Source organism: Castor canadensis, chromosome 3, assembly GCF_047511655.1.
Source record: "Castor canadensis chromosome 3, mCasCan1.hap1v2, whole genome shotgun sequence".
Classification (NCBI taxonomy): Eukaryota; Metazoa; Chordata; class Mammalia; order Rodentia; family Castoridae; genus Castor; species Castor canadensis.
The window spans coordinates 175,116,151-175,126,764 of record NC_133388.1 but is presented as its reverse complement, the minus strand read 5'-3'; the positions used below and the strand labels follow the sequence as shown (position 1 = coordinate 175,126,764).

The window sequence follows — 10,614 nt, the reverse complement described above, 5'->3', positions numbered from 1 at the left end:
AAGCCCAAATCCCTAACAGGTACATATTCATTTGCAATAAATAAAATAAGGATAATAAAAAAATTAAAGGAAAGGGTGACAAATATTTTAAAATAAATTTTATCATAGTTTACTCATTAACATGTGTTGATAATGATAGTGAATGTCAGTTTCTTTTTCTTTTCTTCTCTTTTTTTGGCAATACTTCACTTTGAAGTCAGAGCCCCATGCTTGCAAGGCAGGTCCACCACCACTCAAGCCATGCCCCCAGTCCTTTTAATTACTTTTTAGACAGGGTCTCAAGCTTTTGCCCAGATCTGACCTTCCTCCTATGAAGCCGAGATTATATTCATGTGCCATAACACCAACTTATTTTTTAGATAGGGTCCCACTAACTTTTTGTCTTGGCTAGTGCCAAACCTCGATCCTCCTATGTCTGCTTCTAGAGTAGCTGGGATTACAGTGTGAGTCACTGTGCCCAGTCATTTCTTTTACGGCTGTCTTTTATCAGAATTTATTATTTCGGGGTGGCAAGGAAGGGCCTCACAAAAGGAATGGGGATGCAGTTCTGCCATGCTCATGTTGTTTTCTTGAATTTTTGCATTTTAGTACCAAATTCAATTCATGGTTCCTTTTGCAGGAATTTTTCTCAAGTCACTTACTTATTTTGTGAGTTGTTTATGGAGATGAAATAATGTGATTCATGAGTCATTGCTGTATATGGTAGTCAAACAAGAGAGCACCAGAACAACTTTGCCACACTGTGTACTGCCCAGGTCTCAGGAGCCACAGGTGTCTTAGTATGAGGTGAGCAAGCACCAGATACAGAAGTCAGGAAAGTGCATGAGCATCTATCCATGCTTTCCTTTTTGAGATATTATACTAACATACATTAATGTAAGTTTATATATTTTCATCCCACATCTCAATAGTTAATAACACTCATACCCTGAGTTTTAGACATTCTACCTCTTGTTGGTGACATTCATCAAAAGTAGTAACAACAATGACATCAAAAGTACTGGTGTAACCATAGTAACTACCACTTAGTGAGCATTTACTAAGCACTAAGTATGGAGCCAGGCGATGAGGTACTTTCAATCCGTACAATATCCCCAGGTAGTGGTTTTATGAGCACTTTTTTATAGATACAGAAATTGAGGCTTATAGAGGGACAAATTTAAGCCTAGAGTGGTTAGATGATTTACCCAAGATCACACAGTATTCAGTGTCAAAGCAAGACTAAAATATCTTGTGCCCCATAAGACCATATTCTTTCTGAGAAAATGAGAATTTAATAGAGTATATTAGACATTTTTCCTGTCTAGAGTTCTTCTCAAGAAGTGCCCACCCCAGCCTCTTTTTTTTTTTGAGGCAGGGTCTTGCTATGCACCTCAGGCTGGCCTGGAAATCATAATCCTCTCTCCTGTGCCTCCTAAGTGTTGGGATTACAGGCATGCACTACCACACCCAGCAAGAAGGTACATTCTTGTGTGGTGGCTGAGTCAGAAATCCTGATCCTTCTAAATCTGCCCAGTCCATCTGTTGCTATTGGCATTCACTTAACTTTTACTTTCACAATTAAAGACCTGGTAACATCTAGACTGACTGATTTGCATTAGCATGTAAATGAGTGACAACTTATAAATCTCCTGCTGAGATCCAAGGAAAATGGGTGACCAGAAGTCTCCTGGGTACTTGAAGGTCGGAAAAAGTGCCAGGATTCTCAAAGGGCACAAAATGGAAGATGTGAATGTGTAAACACTAGCTACACTTTTCTTGCTTTTTCCTCAAGGCAGGTCTGCAGAGCAAAAACCTTGTAAATTTTATATCCTTTTATATTTGTTTTCTTTCTCTGTTATTTGTCTTTCTATGTAAACCACTGGTCACCCTGGACTTCTGACTTCTATTTCCTTTATCTACAGCCCATCAGCCTGCTTGGCTCTGTGGTTCTGTGGTTTCTTTGCTGCTTCATCAGTTTCTTCTTGTCCTGTTTGTTCCCCTAGTCATCTGTCCACCGGAAGGGTTCTTCTAATTTTAGTTTCAAATTAATTTACATTTCCCATAAACCTAATATTTGTCTTACTTCTCTTATAAATAATTCACACTGGAAATGCTGAATCATAAAACCAAAGTTAAAAATAATGTTATTTTCATGTGTTGATTTTTTGACTGATGCATTGATCATATTTTGCTCTGTGTATATTTTTTTCTTCTTCAGTTAGTTTTTGCCCAGGTGGAGAAGGTATGGCATTCTTTCTTTTTTTGTATTCATTTATCATTTGTTAATTTAACAACGTCACTAAATGACCTACTAGGGGTCAATAATAGAAGGCTCAGCAGGGGTAAAGTGATTGCCTAGTGTGTGCAAGGCCCTAGGTTTGATCACCAGCACCACAAAAACAAAACAAAACAAAAAACCCCTAACCCTAAAAACAACAAAGACCCTATATTTTTGAACTTTTCTAGAAATCACAAAGGGCCATCCCTCTCTATATAGTGGCTTTTGGCTTTGTCTTAGAGACTTGGTCCAAAGGAGGATGGATATCTCATCCAAGCTAGAGACATCAGTTTCACTTTTCCCATAGTTTATACTTTTGAGTAAGGCAGCAGAAACTGGGAGGTGTAATGGTGCAGTTGCTCAAGTACTTTGGCTCTCTTATGAGTCTGAGTTCAGTGTCTTGTTCTGCTACTTACTAGCAGTGCAGCTTGGGAAATTCATTCAACCTCTTTGTATTGAGGGTTTTTCTTTTGAAAACAGGAAAAAATAATGTGTAGTTTCTCAGACAATAAGTATGGAGTAGAGATACATGAATTTATTTAAAATGTGACAAGCCATGTATTTTATAACATTTACTCTTAAAATTATTATGATTGCGATTGTGATTATTAAAGAAACATTTCAAGAACAGCACTGCTAGGTTCATCAGGGATTGTTTAGTCATCAGCTTCTTTTGGGGTCTCTCAATATCCTTCTCCAGGAAGAACAATAAGACTATTTTCTGTTTATGTTATTCTGGTTTGACTTTTGGTTATTGAAACTAAAAATATTCTAGACCTAATAAAGTAGTTGAGTATGACTTGAGTTTTCCTTCCCTATTTTCTTCAATTATTATTGTTATTTTTTGTGGTCATTTTCAGGAAATTAAAAAATTTTGGTTGGATATACATATGTACTAACAAAATTTATTAACACCATAAACTTTTTGACATAGATGGTAAATGATATAAAAATAAACATGAACAAAAAAATTAGAGAAACCAATATGTAGTTTTAAATCAGTTTCTTTTGGTAAATGTCACTAAGAGTATATACATATACATATATATACATATGTATGTGTGTGTGTATATATATGTGTATACATACATATAAATTTTTTTGGTGGCACTGGGGTTTGAACTCAGGACCTCATGCTTGCTAGGCAGCCACTTTACCTCTTGAAGCCACTCTGCCAGCCCTAATATGTAGTTTTCATTACAGGTTTAGGTACCATAATTATTATATATAACATATGTTTTAGTACATAAAATTCATGAACACATTATATATCAATACCTGATCAAACAACAGAAATAATAACAGAACAGAAAAGAAGAAATGAAAACCACAAATGTGATATTTGTTACTAATACTCTAGAAAAGATGCTACATTATAAAAAATTTTGGCTCTTCATCAGATAAACAAAAAACCAAGACCAACAATTAGAGTGGTGTTGGGATTTTTATGTGACAAAAGAAACAAAACTTAAGGTATTTTAAATAAAAATGGGACTTACTGGTATTTGTGCTTAAAAAACCTATGCGACTACCTCGAAGTCCGGCTGGATTTAGGTGGTAAAATATAGTCACCAGGGCTCCCTCCTCTGTTTTGTGTTCTTATCTGCCAGTCACCCTGACTGTTTTTCTGCATTCCTGCTGCATGGACCATGGTGATATGTTTAGTGAAGGGTTGGGCAGTGAGACAGGCTTTGGGAAAAAAAAATGTGGTGACAGAGAAAAATGACTTGTACCTGAACTTTCCTTTTTTCCATTCATTTTTTGGCTCCATAAATATATGGAGATCACGTAATGAAAATAGCTGCCATTTGTCAAGTGCTTACTCAGCCCCCAGCAGGACGCTAGGTCTGTGGGGTGCCCATGAGGGTTCAGGAAGATGAAAAGGACATAAGAGGAATTTGAGTGGAGAAGCAACAAAGCTGAACCTTCCCCTGGAACTGAACCATTCTTCCTAGGATGGTTTGGTGCCGATTACCAAACTTTCTTCTTGCTTGCATTTCTATCACATCATCTCACTCTCTTTTCTCCATCTTTTTTCCAGAAAATTACAGCCATACCTTCCTTAGTGTAGCCACAGATTTCTACAGGATATTAAATATATGTTGAGTAAAATAACTATAATAATGCATTTTTTTCCCGAGAGAGAGTGTGAATGCAGTCTCCCACTATCACAAATTATGCAGCGAGTTTCTCACATTTGGGAAAATTGCAGGGGTCAGCACATCCAGAGTGCAATGGATAAGCCTCGCCCCAGGAAAACTACCTTTGTGATCATATCTCCCCTGGCAGGTAAGTATAATAATGTATTAATGTCTTAAATTCCCATCTGAAAAAGGGAAGTTTGATGGAAATCTGTATATGTGATGCCATATTTTACTTTAGACCACACAGATTTTTATTACTCTATGATTTTAAAATTTTGTGCTTTGCTTTCAAATAAGCACAGCATATATTTTTAAAAACTGATTACGTTCAAAGTTGCAAAAATCATATATGACTCTAAAAGAAGACATATCTTTCCACAGCGCTTCTCAAACTGAATGTTAGAAAAATTTCAGCAAATACAAAGCAACATGTTTTGCTAGAACATAAAAATATTTTCACTCTGTAAGGATGTGGTTGCCCTGTAATATAAAAACATCTTGTCATGGGCAATCACTCACTCATAAAGAAAATATAGAGGGAAATCTTGTTCTTCATGGGAAAAATATCCAGGTTTAAATTACTTCAACCAAAAGAAGTTTCTTCAAGTTAGAAAAGCTCAAAGTATTCAGATCAGAAGATGGCTAATTTTATACAGGAAACCATTTTTCCTTATTTAAGATTCCTTTTACAAATGCATTCAGAGCTTCAAAGAACCAATTTTGACTCTATGAACTGATCAGGAGCATTTTGTCGGTGTGACTTTATTTTCATGCTGGAAAAAAATTACTCTCTCCTCCATGAAAAGAAAATTTGAACAACATTAAAATTTAAAATTCTTGATTTAAGAATGCTAGGCTTATTTGATAAACCTGTCAAATACTTCTTACTTCAAAACATCAGTGTGAAAGATGCAAGCTGATGAAGGGCAACCTTGCTATGCAGACATTTAAATATTCAGCACCATTACCCAAGGTCATCTGTCTAGCTGTATACCATCCTGTGTAAATGAGGACCATTCTTTTAGTCTCTTGTTCAAAATTACAGTTACACGAAGTGATGTTGTGGAAACTGGTTTCTGTAAAAAGATGTCAATTCACCAAGACCAAAAAAAAATATTGTACAGTAGAGGGACTGTGAACTCAATTTAACATAAGTCATGTTCTAACTTAATAACACAAAAAAGTAGTATATTAGAAGAAACAGACATTCATGAATTTCCATTTTGGTGTTTTCTGGTAGTACTGAGGTTTGAACTCAGCGCCTCATGCTTGCAAGGCAGGCTGTCTACCACTTGAGCCACTCCACCAGCCCAAATTTTAGGTATAAAGGGGTTTTTTTGTTGTTGTTTTTTGGGTTTTTTTAAATGGCACTGGGGTTTGAACTCAGGTCTCATGCTTGCTAAGTAAGCGCTCTTACCACTTGAGCTACTCCACCAGCCCCAGAACCTCTGATCTCGTGCTTGCTAGGCAGTACTTGCTATCACTTGAGGCACTCCACCAGCCCTACATTCATGAATTTCAACTTACTTTCTGGTCATGAATTTGAAGAGCTAAATTATCTGAGTAATTCCATCTATAACATTCTGGATTCCTTCCTTTCTCTTCACCAAACTGATTATGGGAAAGGCTTGGATTTGTTAGAAATTTAATACTGATCAGATTGAATTAAGTTACCAAGATAGACAAATATGAAACCACCTACTTGTTGGGTATCCTTAATTATTACATGGTGCAGTACTGAAGGTGCATTAATTGTGTATCAGATTTACCTCATTGTAGGTTATATTGGATACAACATGAAAACTTTTGAAGTATGTTCTGACTTGGCAGTTCTTCATTTGAGTAGGTCTGTTAAATGGTGGCAACTTCAGCAAATAGGAAGATATAACTTTAAATATTAATTGGCTCAATGTTCCTAATTTAAAAACCTTTAGAATGTCAGATCCCACAGGAAAGGAATTGTTGTCTGCTTTGTTGCTGCCATATCTTCAAAACCGAAGAGAAACTGGAACATAGTAGGTGCTTGATAAATATAGGTTTATTACATGGATGAATGAGTGAAATACCTATAAAAATAGGTTTGTTTTAGTAAGATTCAAATGGAAAAGAATTGTGAAGAGTCCATGAAAGTGTTTTCCCTAAAGGTCAGTGACAGAAGATGTTAGATTGAGGATGAAACATTGATTTCATTTTGTTTACCAACTTCGATTGATTAATAGTGACATTCTTGGACACCACATGGAGGACGAATTCTGTGGCTTCTCCAAGCTCAGTGGAAAAGAGTGTCATCATCAATTGATAATGTCAGCTGTGGGGGCAATCATGACACATATGACGAATATTTGCTATTCCTGGTAGAACATCCCACCTTCCTGGGTATATACTATCCAAATTTTTCTGTTCATATGATAATTTCTCATGTAATTGAATGTCATTCATTAAGATACATATTGATCCTAAGATTTATACCAGAATTAACTTAATTTCCTCTTCCCTATAATTTCTGGCATGTTAACATATCATCAGAACAGCAACAAAAAATTCCTCTTTTTAAAAAAAACGATAGAAATCTACACTCCACGAGATAAATGAAAGGGTGCATAAAATTCTACTCTGTGCTACTAATTCCAGAAGAATATTAGCATAACACTCTTCAACTCTAACAGTTCCAGACTCCAACCTCATTTCAGCATAATTCCAAGGTTCTAGGATAGTTGTCCAAGTCTGTTGAAACCTGCTTTTTACAATGCATTTTCTCTATTTTCTTTGTATTTGCCAGAATGAACAAAACTGATTTTTGTCAGCTGTCAAATGGAGCAAGATGTCAGAGGGAGGAGAAAAAGAGCTTTTCCATACTTTCAGTTCTTGTAACAAAAACAAACGATTAGGCCATTAGTTGTCTGCTTGGGAGAGGTTTATGTTTCCAATACTGCAAAGCACACTCCTATTGAAGCAGATTGGAAGCAGTGCTAGAGTCAACAGGAAGGTTGGCAATTTTGCTTGATACAGATGGAGCCAACAAGCTTTTGGCACCTTAGAAACAGCAGCCTGAAAATCCTAAATCCTTAAGTGTGGCCTCCCTCTTAGGTGGTATCAAGTGATTCTAACAGGCTTTCTTGGCATTTCCAGATGAATTGTGGGATGAATTGTTAAATTCTCAGGTCTGGTGTGTGTGTGACACAGATGCAGTCCTCCCTCCAACCCCATTTCACAGAGGGTTCTTTCTGCCAATATATCTTAGCATTGACCTGCTAAGTGATTCAGACTATTTATTTAGTCACAGGGTTGAGTCTCCTTTAAGTTAAAAAAAACTACCATTTAGGCAAAATATGGCATATCAACAGAGTGGTTTATAACCATTCTAGCCTGTAAATTCAAACCAATATTTTTTTTTATCACAACTAGATCAGCCCCGACAGCTCAACTTTCTCTTAGCAAATGTTATTTCTATGACACTCTAAGTGTTTTTATTTCCACTGAAATTGACTCAGACTACATAAAGCCACAGTACATCTGCACACTTTTGATATGAAGAGTATTTTCCTTCTCTTTCAGGACCTGTATTTCGCTTGTGCTTTAATCATGCCAAATGTAAAAGGGTCTCCTTCCTTCACCACTCCAAGAACAAAAATGGGTTGTGGGAATTGAATAGACACAACTGAGGAAAAGATTAACCAGCAGAAAAGGCAACCTGATCTCCTACTATTTCACTGGCTTTTATTTGCAACAGCCTATAATGTTTACATCACAAAAATGGATTCCCAGGATCCCAGCCAGTCATATAGATTGGCTGGGAAGCTCATAGGGTTTACTATCCTAGGAAGGTATGTGTGTATAAGGACTTCTTTTCTCTGCATTGGAAGGTGGATCCTTCTGCTCTGCTCTTATGGATGGAAACATCACCCAAGTGACAGGTCTAGCTAAACAAGGTGATAAATTATCTAAGTACTTCAAACTTAGTTGTTAAAAAGCCACTTTCCCAGTGCCCTATTTCTATACCAGTTCCTCTACTGGAGCACTCAAGACCTTCTTCCTCCCTACAATTCACAACTATAGGGTTCATACAGGCACTAAAGTTCCCATTTTCACTCTTCTTTCTTCTAGTTTGTCTTTTCTGAGATTTTATTCTCATGGTTAGAATAATTAAATATTTAGATTAGAAGATGAATTTAATAATCAATTCATCTTCTAATCTTGTCTTCTTCTGAACTCTAATCCCAAATATCTAACTTCAGGTGGGTATTTCATTGGTGTCTCCATCACTAAGATACAACTGGGTTAAAGGAAAATCCATCATTTTTCTGTCCATTTTCAGCTCCTTCTATCACCATATATTCTGACCCATGATTCTTATTCATTCTCCCACCATTTGCTCGGGGAACTAAGCATGAAACTAAGTCATTATTGACTCTTTACTCACTCTTTCCAATTAGTCATCTAATTAGTTGAATTTTACTTTTAAACTTATCTTGGATCCATTATTTCTTTTCCATTCTCACTGCCAGCACTGAAGACTCATTACCTCACTTTTAGATCAACAAAATGATTTCCTTCATTTTTTTCCTTCATGCCCTCCTCCAGACAAACCCTCTGAAATTGTCATTTTGATTACATCAAGTTCAGCCAATTGCATCAAATATGAAACCAACCTTGCATTCCTGGAATAGATGCTTCTTGATTGTAGTCACTCAAAGTTTTATACTTGCTTATAATGTGGATTTTTTTTCCTTTGTTGCTTTCAACATTTTTCTTTGTCTTTGGTTTTCAACAGTTTGATGTTGATATGTTTAAGCATAGATTTCTTTGCATTTGTGAGTTGGAGTTTGCTGAACTTTTTGAATCTATAAATTTATATTTGAATCTATAAATTTAAATGTTTCACCAAATTTAGAGAAATTTCAGATACTATTCTTCAAAAATGTTTTTTTCCTTCCATCTCTTTCTCTTCTCTTTATGGGGCTATATAACTTGTTTTGATCAATGGATATATTTTAAATGCCATCCTAAACTTGATGACTTCCAAATGAATCTATGCAGTATAAATGTATATAATTGGTATGCTTCTACTCTGGGTATTTATGTCCACTATTTGCCTGCCATTTCTAACTTCAATGTCTAACAATTATTTTAATATTAAGTTGAGCCCCTGATGTTCTCTCAATCCCTAAAACTTGACACTTCATCTTTTCATCATCTTTGGAGTCATTCTTAATTTCTTGCTCTCAAATGCCACATCTGAATCATTAGCAAATCCTATTGTCTTTGCTTTCAAAATATTTGAATGTTTTTGTCACCCACATATTTTGTACTACCACCTTGCCCAAACCATTATTGTATCTTGCGTGGATCATGACAATTGTAGTTGGGCTGATCATTTGCTTTTGAAGGTTTGTCAATAAATGGTTCACATGTCCTAGATGCCTATGACATTTGCACAATATTTAATTGCTAGAACTTACCTTATATTGTTGACAAATAAATGACTGAAAAGGAGACATTACTTTTAGCTAATTGGATTCATGGTAATAAGTTAGGGAATTAAAATTCACAATTCTTACTAAAATATGTGGGATTCTTCCTGAGGGTTCAGCCTAAGTGATACTCCTGAATTAAAATTTTCTTTAATAAAGAAGTCTTCATCTAAATGATGCATTATATTTGCTTTACTTAGATGTGGCCCACATCCATGGTTTGGAAGCATGTGATAGCTCTGATCCCTGAGTGGAAACAGGATATCATTAGAGTCTCATTATCAAATCTCTTTCAACATTGTATGTTATTTGGCTTCTGGATTTATCAATGACTTTATAAGAATATTGACCAATAGCATCAATCAAAAATATTAGTATCACTTAGAGAAAGTTCTGAATTTATACATCCTTATTTACCCACTCTCTATTTCTCTGCTCATAGCAGCATTTTGATATATCCCCAAGAGGGCATCACATAATTTCTGGGAGACAGGAAGGTTTAGGAGTTTCCCAAATAAAGGTTTTGAGATAGGATTGTGTTATGTAACCCAGGGTGATCTCAAAAATCACCCTCTTCCTGCTTCTGCCTCCTGAGTGCTGAGATTATAAGTATGTACTACTATTCACAGCCCAAATAATTTTATAACTCCCTTAAACTTTCTTCCATTACTCCAATAAAATTGGGTTTCAGTGGTGATAATGCCAACTCCTTTATGGCCCTTGTTTCACTGCTTATATA

General features: G+C 35.9%; 1 non-coding gene across 1 annotated transcript; it reads right to left on the bottom strand.

Annotated features, from left to right (window-relative positions):
• Positions 1-4,397: 4,397 nt before the first annotated feature.
• LOC141421925 (U1 spliceosomal RNA) lies at positions 4,398-4,557 on the bottom strand. Its single transcript, XR_012446614.1, has one exon. It is a non-coding gene; the product is annotated as a U1 spliceosomal RNA (small nuclear RNA).
• Between the last annotated feature and the right edge of the window lie 6,057 nt (positions 4,558-10,614).